The following is a 22,615-nucleotide window of genomic DNA, read 5'->3' as shown; positions in this document are numbered from 1 at the left end:
TAAGACTCCTTTGTCCTTAAGTTTAATATTAGTTCTAAACAAAAGACATTGTTCTGGAAAGGAGGAATATATAAAAGCAAGACTAGTAAAAAGATAGGAATTGTTCTCAGACTTCAGCATTATTCCTAATATATTAATAAAGTATTTCAAATTGCTTTAATATATTCAGATTTCTTCTGAAGAGGTAGCATCTTCAGATGGATGAGTTGAAGAAACAATACCCAGGGGTACGCTGAGCATGAAAATAAATTATCTGATTTGCAAGCATAGGATATAATGACAGTATGGTACTTGCAGTCAGAGCAACAGTAAAAACATGAATATGATGGTGCTGCGAAACTTTGAGCAAGACAACTGTTTCTTGGATTATTTTCACAGAGAAAACAATCTTGTGGATCAAGAATCTTACATGCCAAGCACACACACACACCGAGAATCTTTCAGGAAAAAAATTGAAAGTCTTTGACAGGAAAGAATTTGATTGTAATTTATACAAGTGGATTCTCTTAGTTGCTTCCCACTTCTTAAATATGCAATCTGTTGGTTAAAAATTAAAGAACAAAAGGTTACAGAGGAAAGTAGTGGTTAATTAGCAGTTCAAAATGCTCTGAATTGGTTGACTGTTTTAGTCTCACCAGAGCAGAATATTTTTATTTTTGGTAAATTCTAAGCAGTAAGAAAAGGTTATGCTTTATGAATTTGCATATTGCATACTAAAGTTGTCATGATGGTACACTTAATTGATTCAGCTGTACTAATGACAGTTTAATTTTTACATTCACAGTACAACTGCCACTAATCTTTTTGCCTTATAGCTGAGAACTGAAGCCTTTAGTTCAAATTGAAAGTTGGAAAGATCTTATTGCATACACAAGCATAAAATAATTGGTGTATTTGAATGCTAATTGCATTTAAGAGTCTTGCTTCTCTAGAGATAGAAATTTAGCCTCGTCCATGAATTGATAATAATCTTACTGGAATGTGGCTGTCAGTATAAACAAAGACATCAGCGAAGAAAAAAAATCCATTAAAAGATGACAGGATGAGGGAGGCCAGAGAATAAAATAGATCCAAATAACATCAGATTTGCTTCATGGTCTGAAGTGGGCAGTAACAGAGATATGGTTACTAATGTACTGGGATCCTGGTCTTCTGATATCTTCAAAGATCAGGAGTCATTGGTATAAACATGTAAGAGCACGATAGATGGGCATCTTACTGTGTCTGGAGCTTAAAAGACAAATTTGATCTCTTGTCTTTTCTCTCATTTCTCATCTGTAAGTTCCTAGAACTGCCATTTGTTTCTTTTTTAATCTGTTGTATGCTTAAGTTCAGGAAAGGACTCAGTTCACTCAGTTGTCTGGATGCTGGATGCTTTCTTGTTGAGAAGAGATCCAAAGTTATGCCTTTTATGCTGAAGAGCCTCAGTTTATTGTCTGACATTTCTGCTGTTGGTGAAGAACATACTTATGCTGGCAGATGGTCTCTCAGCAATCAGAAAACACTATCCCAGTCCATATAGGACTTGGAAAAAAGACAAAAAAAACCTGAAACTCTGTGCCCAGAGCACAGAAAGGAGGGAGTGTCACTGCTGCAGGATGGCTACTGTGAGCTCTGTAGCTAAATGAGTTAACCCTCGATTTCTTTTTTCCGTGTTTCATGGGATAAATTTTCTGATCATGGTGAGATAAGGAAAAACATTTCCCAGTAAATACACCCAACAATACCAAAAATTCAGAGACCCCTAGCTCAAAACCACAAGAAAAGTAGATTCCATCAACAGAACAGTATGAAAGCTGAAAAAAACTTTGAAATAAACAGTAAGAGAAGATGCTTTGAATTGATGGGGTTTGCAATACGTGAAGAATTTTATATAGTTCTAGATGAATAATAATGTACTAGTGTCAGAAGAGATTAAGCTGAGTCAGAAAAAATAAGGGACTAGAGAAAGCTGAAAAATTCTTTCTGAAGATGTTTGCTCCTGGAACAACATCAACAGAAGTGGTACAACTTCAGGGAGGCACTAAGCACTTCCCTTGCTAACTGTTTCCTCACCAGACCGTTAACAATTATTGCAATCTCCAAGAATGTGTTTTACCAGGATTGAGTAGTAGTCACAAATGCTTATCTATGAATTACAGGCAAACAGGAAAACAGGAACAGTAAAATTTTTCCTCCAGACTTGAATCTGCACAAAAATATTTGTGTCAAACATTAACAGGTTGGGATTAATTTCCTCAGGTATACTTTGTGGGGGGTTAAAGGTAGGAGAAGGAAGGCAAGTACCGCCAGAACCTAAAACAGTTTGTACTGGAAATGCATTCAGTCAGTAAAAGGCAGGAGAAAATTCTCTGGTATAGCCTATCGTCTCAAACAAACACTGGAGTACTGCAAGATCATGTCGTGTCACAGATCTGTCTAGGCTCTCAGCTTCTCTGGAATTGTCCTCTCTCAGCCTCCTTTTTTTGGATTAATTATCTTTTGTAGTACTAGCTTAAATGTCTTTTGACACAGGCACTTGAAATTAATTCTGCTAACTGTAATTGCATCTTATAGTATGCAGTCTCTCTTCTTCCGTCTATAGTGCTCATGTAGTTGTTAACTCTCAATCAATATGACTGCAGAAGAGCATCTCATAAGATTTACATTATTTTTTTTCTGGAATAAGAAACATTTTTAAATTCCAAATATTTGTAAAATAGAATAACTTCCTTCCCAAATATACAGAGTATTAGGGAAATGATACTAGAAAGCTACATACAGATAGCCACAAAGAGGGAAAAGGATATTATGCTTTGACTGTGAGTCTGTATAGATTTATATCTCTTCTAGCAAGCGCAGGAGATAGTGACAGTAGGGAGTAGGGAGTAGAAGGGGACTAAAAGATTGTCCTTATCTCTGGTGGGGGGACAGTGCTCTGTAGTGCCAGGCACTGCTGGCTCCTATGCGTACAGCCACAGCAAAGGGCAGCTCCTCTACTCTTCTGTCCCATAACTTCATATTCTTCTTAGTCACAAGGAGTGGTGACTTAACCTTCGTATGACTTAAGACTTCTTATGACTTAACCGTACTTAACCTTCCTATGGCTTCGCCAGGCTCTCTCTGGGAGCTCTCTACATCTGTACCAGCACCTGTTTGAGGCAGGACTTAACAGGCAGTGCTGACCACTAAATGATATTAAGAATTCAGAGCAGTAACCTCTAAGCACAAGGTTTTCTTATTGCTCTGACAAACTAATCACGAATTCCTATATTTTTCCTTGGCAGAGGCTGTCATTTCCATTATCACAGCCCTCTTCCAAGGATACTGCTCTGCTGAGTGAAGGCACTGTGTAGCTGGGCCTGGGGTGTGAACCCTAAAGCGCTACATTCAAAGAAAGGCACTAGGAGAGATTCAGTTTGCACAGATCATGAGTATTGCACTTCTGGAACACTTTTCATTCCAAATGCATCTCAATGTGCCACCGAAAAAGTGACCTTATAGCTACTGGACATTACTAATAAAATTGCTTGGGTCTTCATTTGGAATTGCTAAAGCCATGTACTTTGGGGAAAGTATAAAAATATGAACCTCATGAAACTTCATGAAATGAAACCGCCCCTCTTGGCCAGAGGCACCCACAGCCTTAGAGACTCATATTGCTTTGTTACTTTTGTTTCTGAGAATCTGAACAAACTATTCTGAGTATCAGGATAAACTGGCTATACTCTGTATAATACTGGAAGGCAGAAACTATAACTCACTCGGTTAAAGCATTCTAGTTCTTTAAGAGAATGAAAGGTCTGACCACTTTGCCTTCAACTACTGTTTCATTTAATTACCTGGAGGCAACTGTTTGCAGACAGTCAAATAAAACAAGATTTGTGCTTTGGCAGTAAAACAGCAGGCTGTCTCAGATGAACTGTAGGCACTTCTGCTCACGGCACTTTTCCCTAATGCTCTGGAAGTCGGAAGAATACCTAAACATAAATTCTGTGGTACTTAGAATCAAAATTGATTCTGTGATTCAAAATATTAATTGCTTAATTTAAAAGCTGAATCCAAAAATGACTAAAGCCAGTGGGGGTTTCCAAATGAGATTAATAAGCTTTACGGATTAGTTTCTAATTTAGTCTCTTTGAATAAATAATGGGTGTTTTTCCTTATTTTTTCCTGTTTCTTCCTGACTCCTGTTTTACTTCTCCACACAAAAGACAACAATAAGGCAATGCTGCTCATAGTCACTATTCATCAAGAAAGGGAAAAATATTACAGCTTTATTTGAAATTTTGTTTTCATTGTAAAATATGAAAGCCTGTTCCTTATATGTATCCTCCAGAAAGCCAATATATTTCACAATACCATTCAGTATTAGAAAGCCTATCAGGGTTTTGTAATTGGCAACAAAATACTTCTAAAAAGAATTTCAAAAGATGGCAACTTTAAAGTGAAAATGAACCCTGTTCATTAAAGAAATTGATTGCCACCAGAATTTCTTATGATAATTTGAAAAAAAATATTTAGTTCTTCTAATAGTCACAATAATTATTTGGAAATATCTGGAAAAGTTGCTGTGATACCCTGTAGAGGCATGAAGGCAGTGGGTTGATTAGCATTGATAACATGCAGCTGTGGACTTGCCTAAGAGGCAGCGGGTTGATTGACATGGATGATGTAGTTAAATAGCCCTGAGGCTGGTAGGGGGGGGGGTTTGTCAGATGGAGAAGGAGTGGTCTGGTCTGTGGAGGAAGGAGATACAGCATGGAGAGTAGAATCTGACTAATGGTAAAGCCTTATTGCAGCCTACTGGTTTGTTTGTGCTGCAGCAGTACCCAAAATGAGTATCTCTGATAATAATTCTAAAATATTACATAGTTGCTTCAAGTGTAACAGTGTAATACCAACACCATCTTTTCAGATGGACATGTGGGTTGCAAGGCTTTATTTTGCTGGAGGGTGATGGAAGAGCTGCTGAGGCCAGTCCTGCAGGAACTCCTTCCATGCTGCACTGCAGCCTTGGAGGTCTCTGGACCCAGAAGAATATGGGAAAGGTACAGAGGAACTTTAGTCCCTTTTTGGTTTTGGGGAAAGCATGCAGTACTGTGGGGGATGAAGATGAGTGCACATTGCTTATATCTACTGCTAATTCATGCATTTCAAGTTGGTGAGAAACTCTGGGTGATTTAGGTTAGAATGTCCTTATTTTTTCAGCCCACATGTCACTTAAATGGATTAATGACACTATATAACTCCTGGGACATGGGTACTTCATGCTTCAGCTGTGGTACATTGGTCCTCATGGATAAAACAGGCTTCACAAATTAACTCTGATCTCATCTGTTCTCTTTATTATTATTACCTCTTCTACATATTAATATCCCCTTGTGGAGATCCCAATTACTCATCTCCAACATGTGACATAAAAAGGTCCTGTCAGCATCTTTCATATTAATTCCAGTGTTTAAACACTCATGTGGGCTAGGTGTTTAATTTTGTTTGGGTTCTCTGACTTCTAGCAGCTGCCTCTTGTTTTGCCTTTCTCCAAAGATGCACGAGCAAGTCTGCACACTTCCAGGGTGGGCTGATGGGTGGGCCTGTGAAGCCCTGCCTTCAGAAGGTACCTTCACCAGCGCTTGGTGCTGGGTACAAATGGTAACTATGTAGTCAAGACTCCCCTTACAGCAAGGATTGTGTTTGAAGTTTCTCAGGCTGCAATATATTCCCTCTTGTTTCAACACTAAGTGTCTTTTAAATCAAGGAACAAGTTTTGATAATGAATTTTTGATGACTTTGTTTTTGATCAGTCTGTAAAAGAACATAGTAAACTGTTCTTCCTTAATGACTGCTGGGATTGCCTAATAAATCTAATGGCTAAATGAAGAGTTTTCCCTGGATCGCCCTTATAACTCTTTCCTGAAACAAACCACAGACAGTTTTAATTGGAGGGATGGAGACAAGTAAACAAGGCAAAAACCACAAGAGAAACCAGAGTAATAAAATCAGGGTGGATGGGGATGTAGATATATGCTGTAATATAAATCTTTTCAAATGTACATAAAGTTGTTATATATTAAAGTGGATTATGTCATTAAAAGGGCAGAGAAGTATAGTAAATTCAAGGGTCTTGGAGCACAAAAAAAATCATATTACTAGAAATGTGTGCTATATAAGACAATAAACATGGGCAAAACATTAATATTAAAATTGGAGAGAAATATAAATAAAGATCTTTGAAATAAACAAGTAGGTGACTAGAAGAGTAACTCCACTTTCTTAAGACTTAGAGGAAAAAAGAAAACAGGTTTAGAGAGTAAGACTAATCAAGTTTAGAATTAGAAGAGCAGAACAGTGGACTACATTTCAGTGAAGCACTATGGATGCTTCAAACAGCAATAATTTCACTGCAATTTTGTTTGTTAAAACTGGTATGCTGTCACACATTGTTCAGCCTCCCTTACTTGTTCTAACTTCCCTGAATCAAATCAGAGACAATCTGTCAGTTCAGAGACCAAATTAAGTACTTGGATGCCTTCACCAAAACTTATATTGTATGAGCACTTCATTATACATAAAAACTTTGGATTAAAATCATAGTGTTAAAGATAGGCAGGCTTCTGTAGAGCATCTCCTAGCCTGAGTAATCCCTGTAGCTCACAAAATTTCAACAGACTAAACAATTTATTGTCACTTGAGATCAATGAAAACATTTTTTTTTCCTCATGCTTGGTACAGTCATATAATGCAATCTTATTTAACTGTATTTGAGCAGAAGCCTGAAAACCTGATGGGTTTAAAGGATACAGATCTTTAGATTTTTGAAAAACACTATAACTGGATTTGCTAGTGAGCACAGGGCCCTATGTGGGGGGAAAAATAATTAAATAATTAAATTAATAAAATACATCCCACCCCCCACCCCCAGCAACAGCATGTAATATTATTAAGAATGATATTTGCATTTCCTTGGCTACACAAAAGGCTTATGTCAAGAGCAGGAGATACCATTTCCTAAGTGTTATATATTAAATACATTTTTGAATTAGTTGCAACACAACCAATGGCTTTGGATGTGATTAAAACTCTAGAAATAGGTTTTGCTCAGAATCTGCTGTTTGTGTTCAGCAATGACAGTCTACTTTTAAAGCTGATCAGAGCCTCATAATTATTGAAATTGTGTGGTTGGAATAACAGCCAAATTTAGTATTTTATTTACAGAAGATACCTGTTTTAATGAAGTCTGTCAGAGCTTATTCTGTAGACAATATATACATTTGAATTTTTTTTTTCCTCCTAGCTGGTAAAGAGTAACATTTTAATATGATAATTGCTTTTGTATCACTTTTATTCTTTTCAGCAGATTCTTTACTGAGCAGAAATCCACCTACTTTCATCCTTCCTATAATTTACACTTATGTTTTGACATCAGATTTTCTTGCTGAAAAGCTGCAGTAATAACGCCTTTGAGTAGCCTAATAAAAGTTGTAGTAAAGCTGAAAAGTGAAACACAGTTTGGGACATGGTAAATGCTATCCATTTATGAGAAACAAGCATTTATGAGCAACTGATATAATTCATTGTGATTTCACTCAAAGATAAAAACGAGCATCTCGGGAACTTGGTTCTTTTTACTCGGTCTGAAAAGATTCAGATCTTCATCTCTCGCTTTTGGGAAGAAATGTAGACACTGGGCTGGGGAAGAAGGGGAATAAAAAAGGGAGAGACTGTCTTTACTCGTTTCTAAAAAGCAGTAATGGAGCAAGACCAGGACAGGAGGCACAGCATCAGAACCCCGCTTTTAAAGACTGCGTGATGGGTTTGGCTATTAAGCTATTTATTAGACAGCCTTCCCAGAAAATGGCTCTCCTTCAATGAGCGTTAAACTGGTCTAGCCACGTGGGTTAGGGTACAGCTAAGAAACAAAGAAGCTGAGAAGGCCCGTGAAGCTATTTTTTTCTGCTGTTATATGGGGTAGCAGTTAATGAATTAATGAAAATGACAATTTCTATAGTGCTGAGCACACCTACATGGTTGGCCCCTAAATGCTGGGAAAAAGTGGAACCCCTCGTCTGAAGACCTTTAGAGAACTTTGTGCCTCCTCTTGCTAGGATGATGGCTGCTTGTCAGGGGGTTGGAAAACTCTCTTTGTGAAATCTTCAGCATTTAGAGGGTTAGGTGGGACTGCAAGAATCACCATCAAGCACTAGCTTTTGCATGCCAGGTGCATCTAAGTCAGCTGCATCTAACCATTTCCCCACCCAAATACCTTACTGATATTTCTTTTTTTTTTTTTTATTGTCAGTTTGACTAACACTGAATTAATCTGTAAGTGGTACTGAAACATCTATTATTTTCAGCATTTTTTTCAGTAACATACGCTACCTGTTTAATAGATTTTGATAAACAACACTGATTTTGGACTTGGTTATTTGGATCAACATTTTTATCCTCCAGGAATGAGGACCCCACAGGTTTCCTGTTGCCTTACCTGAAGTAATTTAGCGAGAAAGAAAGCACCGGTTTTTGGTTGTCCACAAACATGTATGCTGACACAGAGCTTTCACTATCTCCTCACTGTGTTTGCTTGGCAGAAAGGAGAGAATAAACATGCTGTGCCCCTAATTTCTCTCTTCAGATATCTTCAGTTCCCCACCAGTGGGACCAAACCTCTGCCTTTCCTTGTCTGTGTGCTGTGGCGGTAAAAGCAAGCATTTGGTTGCCCTGCCACCTACACTTGCTCTGTGTTTCTTTCACTATTTAAGGCAATAAGGACCAGATGCCTGTGGCATCACTGCGATGTTCAAACAAATGAAATGAGTGGTGCATCTGAGCTGATATTGGAATTTCTCACCCCAAAACCACATTAGAAATGTAGCGAGTGTAGGCCTGAACAGAGCGGGTGCGCTCTGCTCATAATCTCATCCAATTAATAAAGCCAGATGCCTAAATGTGATGCTAATTTAAAATCTTAGAGGCACCAATCATTTTGCTCTAAGCCTAGCACTGTTTGCTGGTTTTCTCTCCATAATCACTTCTTTTCCTGTGTGACAAAGCCTATCAAAGTGATTACTCTTTGACAGCAGACTGATGGCTTGCCAGTCAGGCAGACGTGTGCGGTTAGCTGGCCCTTTTGTCACTCCTGGCATCCAACTGGAAGCTGCCCAGGCACTAGGTTTTGATGAGATTTCAGGAAGGTGCAGAGTCCAAGCCTGACACATTCAATATGCCATCTATCATACAAAACAGCACAGGAGTTCTTCGCTAAAGCACTGTTGCAAGGGAGTAATTTGCCAGCTGTGAAAGTCTGTCTCGATGGAAGGGAAGTGGGTGCCAGGTTATTACTTAGCACAACTATTTTCCCTTCTGCTCAAAAATCAGAGGTAAGTGTTCGGAAAGACCAACAGCCTGGTTTGATTTGGTTTTGTTTTGGAAGGTTGTCTAATGACCGAGACAGTGAGATTTGGGGTTTCAGTTTAAATTGCTTTTAAATAAAAACAAAAATCAAGGGTCAATCAGTATCCATATGTTTTAACGTTTGACAAGAGATGTGTAGTTATCTATGTAGTCCATATGCACCTGCTCGGAATGTGCAGCTGATTATTCCACACTTTTCAAAGTCTTCTTACTGGAGTGACAGCCCCATAGATTCAGCTAATGAGGGGAACATAAATTAGTAGTCATCAAGACTGGTTTTCAAATTCCCTCTGTGCTCATTCCCCAGCTGATGAATCTTTCTTACTTCTGACGCATCTGGTTCATTTCACTTATTAACATGAAATGAATTTATTGTTTTGAATAAACAGGGTAAATGGCATCCTGACAAGAACATTTGTTTTCTTGTTTCAGAAAGTGATTTTCTTAATATCTTACAGAGTGCTGGAATCCATGACTACAATATTTTTTGTGTTCTGTGAAGAGCCATCTGAAAGAAAAAAAAAATCTGTAAAGTTGGTATCCTTGTATAATTAATAAATATCAAAACAAAACCAAGTTTAATAATTTTGAGTTACTATTAGAAATTTGGAATACATAGGCTCTTTCTGGTCTACCAGAGGCAATAGTTCCTTACAATATTTTAAAAGTTTGAGATAATTTTGCACTTTTAATCAATGAGTTTTAGACAATTTTTCCAAACTACAGATGCTATTCTGCAAGATCTTCAAGGATATACTGAGACCTTCAATGTAACACAGAGAAACAAACTTTCTCATGATTCTTTTCCATCTATCAGTATACATTGCATGAGAAACTTCCAGTAAGTGGCTTTTTCAGCAAGGTTTGAGTTGAAGGAGACATCCTATGTGGTACTGAAGATAAACCTCAAGATGAAACAGAAAATAATAGATTAATTCTAAATTTAAAAAATATATATATTAGAAGTTCCTAACAAGTGAATTTGAAATATTTTTAAAATATGTCTGGGAATATATATTAAGTCATATAAACTTAAAAATATTATTTTTTCTCACACAAGCAATATCATCAGGAGACACAACTTCTCCATAGATTAGGCTTGCTAGCATACAGGGTGCTGTACAGTCCTGTCACATGCTAGTCCTCATGAAATACATAAGAATGTAGCTGGTATCTCAGATGATCTCTGCCTTTGTTTTTTGAGCATCCTAACTGGTTACTTTAAGAGGCAATGCTTCCCAGACTAATGGTTTTGACTTTCTATCTCTGATTTCTTCTCTTCATTACTTATCATCCAAAGTCAGTCTGCATCCTTTCTAGTGGACAGGAGTGGATTTTTTTCAAACACATCCAAAGTCCTTACAATAAAAACAAAACAAAGCAAAAAAAAAAACCCCAAACAAACCAAAAAGCAAACAAACAAAAAAACCCCACAACCTTGCTAACAGATGAATGAAAAAGCTCTTGGGCACTAACCATAACTCTCATGGGGCTGTAAAGCACTGTGATGAGTTAAGGGAATTGGTTTTGGTTAAGGTCAGATCCAAAAGTTTGCTTGGGATGCCTATTTCAGCAGAAGCTGAAGAGAAACATTCTGCAGCCTTGCAGCTCATAACCTGTCATTTCCTTCTCGGCTGCTTGTATTTCTCCAGCTCCAGATTTTGAGTTTTCATGTGGGTTCGTGGCTTTCCAGAACGTCAGCCCAACAGATAAGCTGGAATGGTTTTGGCCTGTTTCCTAAAAACATTTGATGACCTACACCTGTGCTGATCTGCAGGTTAAACCCATTTAAGTAGAATTAAAGTTGTGTCTCCCGAGTTTTGCACATCATTTTCTTTTTCCTTTTTGCAGCTAGTGGCTCAAAAAACATCAGTAACAAAATATAGCTAATGACTTCTAAGCACAAAAGCATCAATATACCCAGAGTATGAATAATGTGGGCATAAAATTCCATATTAAATTATCTCACAGACAGAATCTGAGCACTCTTTGAAATGCTTAAAATCTCTCTCTTGGGGAAATGCCTAGCATGTGTGTAGCCTAAACTCTATCACTGATATTTCTTGCTCGTTCTTTTGCCAGTCTCATCAGCTCATTAGATGGTTCTCTTGTCCCACACGCCTGTGCACAGCACCATAATCCTGCTTTGCAAAACGAAATGGCTGGGGAGCACACTTAGAGTATGCAACTCCAAATGGCATAAAACCTTACTGCAATACAATAACCAGAAGTAGTGTTTAATTAACCCTGAATTTCAAACATAATATTAAGAGCTGGTTGCAATACCAGCAGCATGCCAAGAGTACGGACGTAGAAGTGCAAGAGTACAGGATGGGTGGGAGACGAGTGGGTTTCTTTCTGTAGTTGAACAAGTCCAGAAATCATAGAGCTGAACTAATCTTGCTAGGAAAGAAACAAAAACTTCCTTCCATCTGGTTTGGTCATATTTGACTCCTGGTGGCAAAAGACAAGTTTAATTTGGTTATTTCAATAGCTAAGTAAAAAGCTATTTCAAAAATACTCAAAGGGGTGGTCCCAGTGACCATGTAGAAAACAAAGAACCCCTTGACTCTGATTAAAGCACTGGTTTCCTATAAGAATGAATAGGTAACTACTGTCTACTGAGGGAGACATTAATCTTGAGAATTTGCCTTTCTCTCACATTAATTATCATCCTATGGTATGTTTTGGTGGTGTAGAAAATTGGGGCCAAACTGCTATACAGGGACTTTTGTTCCCATTTCAGGTCCTTTGATGTTTTCAAATGCATTTACCATCCATTGTGTCTTGTGGTCTTCACCAGTTTTATGTATGTTTAAATACCTTCCATCTCAATATAGCAGCAATTAAATGATAACAAAAATTACTTAAATAAGATATTTACTTAGGAAAGACAGTGAAGGGTGTTTTAGCCAATTGAGACGAAAAGACATATAGAAATAAAGAAAAAGCAAACCTATTTGTTTTCAATTAATGGAATTTCCAAATGACGGAAGCACAGTTTGAGACATATTTTTTCAATTAATATATTTCGTCCTTACAAATAAAATTAATTTTTATATGGGTCTGCTTAATCCATGAATCTGTGATGATTAGCTATCCATTTGCTAACATGCTGTTAGATATTTCATAGATATTAACACATAGCAGTATGTGGCTATACCTTTGAATTAATTTTATGATCGGTGCTTAATAAATATTTTATTTAAGAGAGAATTTCCTTGAAAGCAGAGATGTTCTCAGTACCAGCTGGACCTCTTAGGCGTCTGTGCGCACACTAAGCCAAAGATCTAAATAAGCACTTCTAATGTTCAGCACACCCCACTGCACAGCAGTGTGTTTGGATTTTACAATGAGTTGAAAAAAAAGCTAAAATGGAATTATTTATTTGCTTTCCCTTACTAACTAGAGCTAGTGAGGCCCCTGAACACAACCACCTCTGAACTCTGTGAGAGATGAGAGCCTGGTTTCTTCAGCTCAGTCCCCTATTTCTGACAGCATTTATGACAACAGCTTCCAGGCAGCTTGTAGTAAACAAATGGGCAGCTGGACACTGGGTTCTGTAAGCTTTTTCTGCTGCATAATTTAGCTTCAGGTTATGCTGGAAAATTGCTGGCAAGCTTAGATTGTTGTTACCCTTTAGACTTGCACTGCTTCTAAGTACAGCTAGGCTCTACATCTCTCTCTCACTTACTAGATGTTTGCAGGTTACCTCTAAGTTGCATTTTGGATGACATGCATTTTGGTTGCTATTCAAGAATGTAACTCTTTTTCATCATCAAGTTTTCATGTACTGATCATGTACTGATCTCGTGTAGTATCTGTAAGTGTTTGCTGAATAGTTCACAAAAGCAAGTAAGAGGTAATCATTATTCATGCCAAAGCTGATGAAATTTTCAGGGTTCACAAATATTTTCTTGAACAACTGCTGTCTAAATATTTTTGAAAAATGAATAATATGTCATCCTAAGTAGAGGCTTTCCAGAACTTATTTCTTTTATTCATGAAAAATGCACATGCTGGTTTTCTTCTCATAAATGAGCAGTTGCCCTGACAGTATTCTGTGCAGTGAGAAAATATGTGAAAATTATATAAAGCAGCACTTGGAACTTCCCTGTGATCTCCCCTTCAAAAGCCATGCACAGCAGTCAGCATAACTCTATCAGCAGGAGGTATCAAACAAACAAAGGCCAGGAGTGTGGCCATGAAATTGTTGACAGAGAACTGAAATTATGTATATCACATCACTGTTCAGAATATATTGAAACTAGAAACATCAGGGTTGGTGATAAGTTTTGAGCTAGCTGAAGAGGTTGGATGGAGATTGCTGTGTGCTGAGCTATGAAGATAGAGCTTGCATCCTGGGGAAGGGAAATGGAGAAAATCTGGTATTCTGGTGAGACTGAGGAAAGAATTGAATGCTTTATTCAAGTATTAATAATACATTAAGTAGCAGGGATGGAATGCCAAAACAGGATATACATCATGGCTCTGTCAGTGTTAGGTTTTCTTCAACAGCTGGCATGAGGAAAGAAGGAATCAAGCATTAGCCAGCTCTTTTTCTCATCTGAGGAGGAAAGGGTAGCTGCAAGTGACCTTCTGATTCGTCGACTTAGACACCTCCATTGTGCTTCCTATAAAATCTGAAATTACAACCTGGAAAATGTTGTGGAATAGTTATTTGGGATGATTATGGAGATGGTCTTTCTGGAGGCCTCACTGTACTTCATAGCAGAAGCAAGTAACATAAAATAAGCTGTATATCATTAACAGCGAGTCATCAGCAGGATCTCAGGAATTGTGACTTGTTCTTTAGCAGTTGTTTTTTAAACTATTTTTCGGCAAGAAGGTAAGTCACAGGAATTTAGTTGTTTTCAGATAAATTTCTAGAATATGCATTATGAAGTAGCGTAGATCACCAGATGGTCTTTAAAGACACTGACCTCAATAACAGGGAGGTGTTTTAGTACAGTAAGAGTACATTCAACTTTCCATCTAATTTCACCACTGAAATACTGCAGTAGGAATAAAGGAGGAAACTGGGATGTGGACACAGCCCTCCCAGATCCCCAGGTAGGAGGCAGAAACTTCTGTCTCAGGAGCAGGAGTGTTCCCTGTGAGAGTCAGCCATTTCTTGCTAACCTCATCTGTAGCCCAGCCTTGAACCTGAGTTCTGCTGAGCTTGACAAGCACTCATGCTCCTCCCTGCTACTGTCATTATACATCCATTACAAGATTCAGTTGTTCTTGACACAACCTTGTATAATTTCAGTCCATGGACAGTATTCTTTTCTAGCATGTCCATAAAAACATTAAAAAATAGGCCTGGAAAAGAACAGTACGTTACCCCTTTCCATGCCCTTTCTCTATGGCCAGTGATCTTTACTGATGCTTGTCTAACCTATTCTCAAAGACTTCCAGTGATTTCTACAGCCTCTGGGGCAATTTGTTCTAGTGCATTACCACCTTCATTGTTAAAAAGGCTTTCCTGACGTCTAAACGGAATCTTTCTGGCTGCCATTTAAGCACACTTTTTCTTGTTCTGTACATGATAAAAAGCAAATTGTTCCCTTCCTCTCCACAGCAGTCTTTTATGCTTTTAAGGGCTATTGTCACTCTCTTATACAGCCTTATCTCCCCTAGATTTTAAACAACACTGTTTCATTTTTTTTTTCATTGTTTTTTGATGTTTTCTAAACCTCTGATGCTTCGTCAGAGGTTTCTAAACCTCTGATGCTTTGATTGTGTCCAACTGATCAACACCTTTCATGAATTATGGCATCCGAAACTGGGCAATGAACTTAAGCTACAGCTAAATTACTATTTATATATACTGTTTATCCATTTATATGCCCTTTCAAAAAATGTTAAATGTTTAATTCATATCCATGTTGTAATCCATTTTACCTGAAGGACTTTTTCTGTAACAATGTTACCAATTCAGACATTTCATTGCTTGTAATTATCCTACTGATGGCTCATGCTTAAGTAGAAAACTTTACATTCATCTTTACTGAATTGAATCTTACTACTTCGGGCCATTTCTCTAGTTTATAAAGGTCCATTCCAGTTCTACTCCAGGAACCCATCCTCTTCCAATTTCATTTTGCTTAGCTACAGCAGGCAGTACTAGTCAGTAGGAGTTCAGTCCATACGTTCTTCTTTTTGACAGTGGGCTCAGTTACAGCTTTCACAGCCAACACTTGACAGTGTCAACTAGACCGTATGTCCCTAGCTTGCTCATGAGACTCTCCTGTGAAACAGTATCAAATTAATATCTAGGTAATGGATATCTGCTACTTCTTCTCTACTCACGAGTCCTATATCTCTTATTATAGCGAGAAATCAGATTTCTTTGATATGATTTGTTCTCAACAAATCCATGTTGATTGTAGATTGTCTTTGCTTCTTCTTGGTACTTATTCATTCACATAATTTTTCTGAGAAATTAAAATTAGCTGTTTAATTTATAATTCTGGTTTTGCAGACCACACTTTTCTCTTTGTTGAAGAGAAGTCTTGTTTTGTTTCTCTTCAGTCATCTAGTATCGCATCATATTCCAAGGGCTCTTTAGAGTAATCACATATTGCTTAAGCCATCTTTTTAAATGATATATAATAAGGTTTATTGTGTCAAATAATCTCTGACTTCTGTAGGTGTTCACTGACCCCTCTGCTTTCCTTATTCTAGGCTAAAGTAGTATTTTTTGTCATTAACAGAACTTATTTCAGTCACTTGATTGCAAATGTCATTCATTCTTTGAAAACATTGATGCAAGGAATGTCATATATCTGTTGACCTTCTTGATGCCATTTCCAAATAAATTTCCCTCTCTGTTTAACTGTAGCATAACTTTTCCTACAGCATATGTTTCCCACAGCATTTCCTTCTATTTCTTACATTGTCTCTCGTTACCTTTTATGTCCTTTGCTAGCTTCATCATTTTTGTGCCTTGAACTTCCTGATTTTGTCCCTTTATGTTATTACTCTATCATCTTCCCCTCTAATCTAACCTAATTTCTGCTTTCTGTAAACTTCCTTCTTATTTCTTGAGGTGCAAGAAGAACCCACTGTTTAGCCAGGCTGATAGCTCACATTACAGTCCTATCCTTCCTTTGTTTACACTGGTGGTTCTGATTCTGCTTCTTTATTGTATCTGATGTCTTAGACTTGCTCCCCCTAATATCTTAGGTGTTAGTTATCTGAGATAAAAGAACTCTGCCTTCCTGGAAATGTCAAAGCTTATATATGTAAAAAATTATTTCTGAACAAATCCATAATACGCTCTTGCACATGTTGAATGGATACATATTTGTGACAGTCAAGAAAAATCGTGTCATAAAAGCATCATTTTGAGTTCTTGTTCTTACTCTATCAATCATAAAATTCTTCAGCTAGATGATAAATTTTTAGTAGTATATCTCAAAGCATTGTTATTATCAGTATATATAAATATATCTATACTCTAAAAATTTCTAAGCACTGTAAATGCAACCTTACAGTAAATTTTTAGAAGCAGTACTTTCCTGACAAAATCTACAGCAGCATCTTGGAATGAAATATGTATTACTGCTCTTCGGTAAATATTAAAGGCAATCCTTGTTCAGAGGGACATATTCCAGAACTATGATTATCATTACAATATCACCCCTAGTCTGGATCAGGTGCTCTTTGGGAAGGCACTCTGAATCAGTTATAAGACCTATAACACAGTCAGCTTATCATGTATTTTAATGTATTTTAATATGTATGGAATTAGGAGCCTTTCCTTGAGTAGATTCAGATACCTCAGTGGCAAATCTCTGTCTGTTGTACTCTGAGGATAAATTGGTTAAATTTTAACTAATTAATCTATATTATAGTTGACAAGAATTAAGATTTGGTAGCCCATTTCCAGGAAATAGTCTGGATATTGCTATAGCTAATGAAACAAAAGTTTTTCATTTTGAAGTGGTGACTGTAGGAGCTCTTAATGGAACATTTTACTTACATGCTAAATGCATTACCAGAAATAAGGTATAAATACTGTTGGATGCTGAGATAAATATTGCTGCTGTGCTCTTAGCACATTGTATGGTAGCATTTAAAGGCTGCCTGATCAGAATCTGAGTAACTTCAACTAAAATAAAGCATCTGATAAAACCAGTTTTAGAAAGCTCTCAAAATTTATCTTCTAGTAGTGTTCTTAGAAGGAGGTAATGTTTTATACAAGATGTGGTGATCTTAAGTAGGTCTTTATATACTTGCTGTTAATTCAGGTAAATTAAAATGTATGTACTGAATACTTTAATATATAATGAGCCTTAACAAGACACGACCCTTACTTGCATCTCTTCCCATCTGTTGGCAAAAAGGTAAAGAATAAGTTAATGAAACAAGTAGCGGTAAGACTAGGTTTTAACTGAGCAACAGATATGCTGAAGAAGGTGTTCCAGCAGAGGTTTACTTTTAGCTGTGTAGTTCAGAGAGGTAAGGAGGAACTACTTATAAGTTAAAAATTCCTAGCCATGTGGTATTTGCTTGCCTTTGAACTTTGAGTGAAACTCACGAAGATTGGCACAGCTTTGAGACATTTCTGAGGAGCAGAGCTGGTTTCAGGAGGGCAGGGGCAGCTGGCTCCAGTTTGCAGAAGATGTCAGATACAGAACCAGCCCCAAGTGAGTGAGACCAAGAGATTCAGGGTTTGTGCCCACTTAAACCAGAGAAATCTAAGACACATAAGCTTGATATAAGACATACCACAAATAAGCTACTGGAGGATCAGGGCCACTTATAATATTCCTCAAAGGTAGGTGCTGCTTACCTAGAGGAGAACTGAAAGCAAAACCAGGAAATGAATGAGGGCCTAAAGAAAGAATGGGTTAAATCAAGTGTCCAGCCCCGCAAAATCACTGTCTTCATAGGAGTCACTCTGTGAGCCTCTGTAAAGCAAAGGCTGAGCTTAGGAATAAATAGCCACAGACTTCTGCCACCGTGTTCAGTCTACAACAGTCACTGCAAAGCCAGTAACTTAAGGCACAGGAAAAATATATGGAAAAGGAGGTTTCATGTGTCCACGCTTCAGAAAACTGATACAACTTGAAAAAAAAAATCAAAGAAAGAGAGCTCAGTGTTTGAGACACCCGTTTGTTGCAATCAGCTAAAGCAAAGGTAAATACAGGTCATTTGTTTTCAGAACTTCAAAAATCATTTGATGTTCATGAGGCAATTCAGTTGTAAACAAAGTGTGACTGTAATTGCATTTCAATCTGCTCCTACTGTAAGCTAAAAAAAAAAAAGGGTTGATTTTTAGGTAAGATGTCAGAGGTGCTTGATTAAGCCAGTCATTGTGAAATAGTAAAAGGTCAAGGCTGTACTTCAATTTCATTTAGCTGTAATTCTCAGCACCTTAATTTCACATAAAAGAGGTCTATTCTCCTTTCTCTTAGTTATGTTTATGTAGCACTTGCCAGGTCAGTCACCCCAAACCACTCCATCACCACAAGTTCAGATTTGCTGCACCCCTGAGGCAAACCGGGCACGTGGCTGGGGGTGCTTGCTGGGGCAGTGTTGCATGGGTGAAGGATGAGTTCTCCAAGGTCCCATGGAAACCCAAGCTACCATGTAGCTCCAGCATCCTCTCCTATACTGAGCTCTCATTTGCAGCCTTAACATTTAAACTCTGCCTTATTCTCCAGCAAGCATTTAAGACAGACAGAGATAACCGACATGTGCTTTTGTTACAGATACTCTTTTACTAGTGATGGCTACCCTTGGGCATTTATATGTTGCTTTCCTTGAAGAATTTCCAGTGAAGCATGAGAATGTTCAGTACTGTCAGTGCTAACCTCTACACAGACATGTCATACTTATTTGCTCAGAGAAAGTATGCAAAAAGATGGGTGGTTTTTTTTTAGGGTGGGGACAGAAAGAAAAAGATTAAATAAAGGAAGGAATTTCAATATCAAGAAGATAAATGCACCTACTTCCTGACCATCTCTAATATGTTACTAGAAAAAGAGCCTCTTGCAGCTTGACAGGACTGGGGCACAAGTAAAAAGGAGACACTTTAGAAGTAAATGAAGGGAAGAGCTTACACTGTGATAGTCTGTCACTGAGATCTTTAATGGCAGAAGGAAACAAGCTATCAAGATTAGCATCAGGCAAGAAATTGGTGTCACTGGTAGAAAACATCTTGGATTACATCGCTACTACCCAAGCTTGGCTGACAACAGCATCTTGGCTGAACAAAATGTGTTAGCTCTAGGGAAATGACAGTGTTTAGCAGCCACAGACAATCTGACCAGATCAATTAATTGAAATGCCAGTGAAGGTCTTTGTCAAAGAATGATGTTTGAGGATCTAGTGATTCAATCAGTTAATACTCTCGATTTATTTGGTAGCTGCAGGTGTAGAATCAACAAGCATGCTAATGCAGATAGAAGCCTAGGCAATATTTTCTCCTTTGTGATTCAGGCTGGACACAATTCCTTTATAGGTTAGAAAGGGAAGAAGAGTGGCTGTGAACAATTGAATCTTGAATGCTACATCTATTTCCTATAAAACATGTCATATTTTTTAATCGGTACTTTGATCTTCTGAACATAATAGAAGAAATCCAGCCGCTAGATTCATGCAGCATGCAAAACTAAGCCAACATTGAAGGAAAGTGAGTAACGCCGGGAAGCCACAGAGGACATTTGTGCAAGACTTGTACATGCTAAAAAGGAGTTGCTGAGGGAGAAAGAAAGAAATAGTTTGTCATAAAAAACCCTTCATCTTACCTGATAGGAAAAGTAATTACTTTTGTAATCTCTTATCCATTACCCAATTTGAAACTCTTACTGTAGTTTCTGTTACTGAGCAATCTTGCATTTATAAGAGATCACTCCTCAGGTGATATCCCAGAGCATCAAGTACATTGAGAAAAGGACCATAGGGTCAGAAGGAACCTCTGGCTCCTCAAGACTTATCAAGATTACTTTGATCTGGTTGAGGCCTGAGGTCTTTGCTAAGATAACAGCTCCTTCCCATTGAGTTACAGAAAATACAGGAACTGACACCCTGCATGTTCCCTTACTTGAAGCAGTGTCTCTACCGCTAGCGTAGGACTGACTTTTGAGGACAATGTACCAACCACCCTTGCTGAACAGGGTCTTCTGTCCTGGTTCTAGGCTTCATCCTAAGGAACTGTTCTGGAGAGCACATCCCTCAGTCCTTCACACAGCTAGGTTTATATAGCACTGACAAAAGCATATAAAACTTCATGTAAAAGCAGCTACATTTTTCCACCTTAAACCTCTCTACTTTGATCATTAGTAACCTTCTATTTGTCAGCTTGAATTTATTCATGGCCAGGCTGTACTGCTTAGATTTGTGTTGTTCTATCTCTAGTAACTTCAAAGCAAAAATATTTTCAGGACCTCAGTGGTTTCTACAGTAAGGGATGGAAAGCCAAGCCGGTGAGCCTATCTAAAGACTGAGTTGTTTGTGCCTGGGTTATATCTAGGTTCACCTTCCAAGTCTTCTCCTCAGCTTTATGCTCACACATGATGAAACCTCTTTTTTGAAAAATCTCTCATTTCTGAAAATGAAGGACAAAGAATGGATTGAAATTTTACAAATCATTTTAATATTTTATGTCACAAATGCTGCTCTGTAAAATTGTTACTGAGGCAAACCATTGAAAGAAGCCCAAATAAATTATTTAGAGAGGGAAATTATAAAAAACCTGGTTTAATAAATGGCCAAGTAGATTCTTCTTAGGGGAAGGGGGGGAAAGAAAAAAAAGAAAACTTTAACAAACTGTATATTTACATAGATGAACGAGTAATATTTTCTGGTTGGCACAATACATGGTAAGTAATGTGTCATTTTGGCTCAGCCACTGAACTAGAAAATTTGAAATCCGCTGAAAAATGTAAGAGCTGAAGCTACACAAATCAGCTGTGAAAGAAAAACCTTTTAGATTTTCCTATTAATCAAGATCGCACAATACTTGAATCTGAAAGATGATACAGAGTTTCTTATTGAAATTGTCATGTTAATTAACCTTCAGTTATTGTTGTTCCTTTAGTACATCATAAAAAATAGGACAATCTTGGTTTTAGCTTATTCAGTTCTCAATAATGAGTATTTCCACAGTGAACAATATATACAATTTACGTATTTATTGTCCTCTCCCATTTTGTACTTTCATTTAGAGTGATGTGCAAGCTCATGTCATGGAACATTCTGCACAAGGTAAGATGTTTTATTTTCAGGCTATTATGCAGAAATGTAATAATTATGAGCATCTATGTTTTTATAAAAATGTCTGATAATCTTGTAACAAATGTTTCAAATTGCCTGATAAAGCAGCTCCTTTAAGGTCACCAAAATCACTTTAAATCTTTAGAAATATGAAGGGAATTGAGAAGCAGTAGTAAAACCTGTGTGTACTCTGCCTGATCTTGAGAGTGTTGTGGTAATAGAATCACTGTTTTTTTATCCCTTTAGGATTACACTACTGAAATGAAGCATACATGAAGCTTTATTTTAAATCCAGGCAGCACCTAACACTGATTTTCTTGCTGAGTTTCCATACTTATAAAGATTTTCAAAGGAACATAAAAAAAACCCCAACAATTTTTATAAGGCCTGAAAAGATGGGCCTGTTCATGGTATAGTTAAGAGTTGGAAATATCTTCTAGAGCACGCCAGTACCAAATTATTTAAAACCTGCACTGGATGAATATTAATTCTGACCTCTAAATAGAGCATACACTTGTTGAAAGTTGTGTCTGTCTCATGTGTTGAAATATACTGTGCCTCCCTTCCAGCAGTCATTTGCAGGCTTTATTTCAACAAATACTGGAACAGAGTGTGAGATAAACTGTGGAGGTGGACAGGGGATGGAAAAGGGAACACAAAAATGAGTACACACCTGGGGGTCTCACTCCGTAAGCACCCGGTACGTGATCAGGGCACACAGCCACATCTAGGAACTAGGAAGTACTTAACTGAATTTCCTCCTGCTCATTTGTCATACAAGAAAATCTGCTGCACAACTGCTTTAAAGAGGGCTTGTTGCTTCTTTTACTTCTTATGGGTTATTGTTGTGAAGTAATTAACACTTGTGAGTTGGTTGGGGTTATTGACCGAAATATAGGTTGTTTGGAGCACTTCTGTATCAAACATGGAATGAGTCTCGGTATCTAGTAAACCTAGTGTTTCCTAAAGACAAAACAGGTGAATAGATGAAAGC

This window comes from Falco punctatus (genome assembly GCF_963210335.1).
Source record: "Falco punctatus genome assembly, chromosome: 5".
Taxonomy (NCBI): domain Eukaryota; kingdom Metazoa; phylum Chordata; class Aves; order Falconiformes; family Falconidae; genus Falco; species Falco punctatus.
The sequence above is the reverse complement of the archived record's forward strand: the minus strand, read 5'-3'. Positions refer to the sequence as shown.